Raw genomic sequence first — 1,161 nt, 5'->3', positions numbered from 1 at the left:
CGTAGAAGACTTACTAGTAAGTCATCTGTATGTAGAAGACTTACTGAAAAATTAATCAGAATTTTAAAATTAGTTGGCTGACCAAATTGAAATATTTTAATAAAAATGGTTTAGTCATAATTAGAAAATGTTGCAAATGCCCTTATCCAAATAAAAATCTTGATGTAAATTATAAATGGGCAGACAAACATCACATCAACAAGACTAGAGAATTATTCTAAACATAAAATCATATTTGCGTGAAGATCGCAAAATAGTTTTTTTTCCCTGAAATCAACTGTGTTTTTATCGGCTTCTAACATTTGTTTTGAGCCTTCTGTCAAATAAAAATGTGTGTTCTGCTATAAATCATATTGTGGATGTCAATAACCGGCCAAGTCCATAACCGGTCCATACTGTTAAAGAGAGAGACGGCTACAGAAAGAGTCGATCACCTTTGGTTTTTCTTTTCCTTCTTAGATTATGATTTGTACTATTTCCATATTTGTATTTTCTTTTTCTAATCTTTTCATTATTCTATGACAGTGTAACTCCCTATATATAAAGGGCTCTTTATGTTTATGAATAATACATAAACATACAGATTCTATTCTCTAGTTTCACAACACGTTATCAGCACGTGTACATACACAGAACGGCTTGGCCGAATCATTCATAAAACGAATTCAGCTAATAGCTAGACCATTGCTTATGAGGTTTAAGCTTCCGGCCACAGCTTGGGGACACGCGGTCTTGTACGCGGCCGAACTGATTCGTATAAGACCGTCTAGTGAACATAGATATTCCCCATTATAATTGCTTACGGGTCATGAGCCAGACATATCCCATCTTAAGACATTTGGCTGTGCCGTCTATGTGCCAATTGCACCAACCGAGAGAACAAAGATGAGACTTCAAAGTAGGATGGAGATATATGTTGGATATGATTCTCCCACGATTATTAAGTACCTTGAGCCAACTACGGGTGATTTATTTAAGGCCAGGTATGCGGATTGTCATTTCGATGAATCTGAACATCCAACATTAGGGGGAGATAATAATAAGCTGGTAAAAGAAATTACATAGAATCAAACATCCTTATCTTGACAAGATCCTCGGACTCAAGAGTGTGATTTAGAAGTCCAAAAGATTATACATTTACAAAAGCTAGCTAATCAATTG

This window comes from Brassica oleracea, chromosome C4, assembly GCF_000695525.1.
Source record: "Brassica oleracea var. oleracea cultivar TO1000 chromosome C4, BOL, whole genome shotgun sequence".
Classification (NCBI taxonomy): Eukaryota; Viridiplantae; Streptophyta; class Magnoliopsida; order Brassicales; family Brassicaceae; genus Brassica; species Brassica oleracea.
This window is presented reverse-complemented; position numbering follows the sequence as displayed.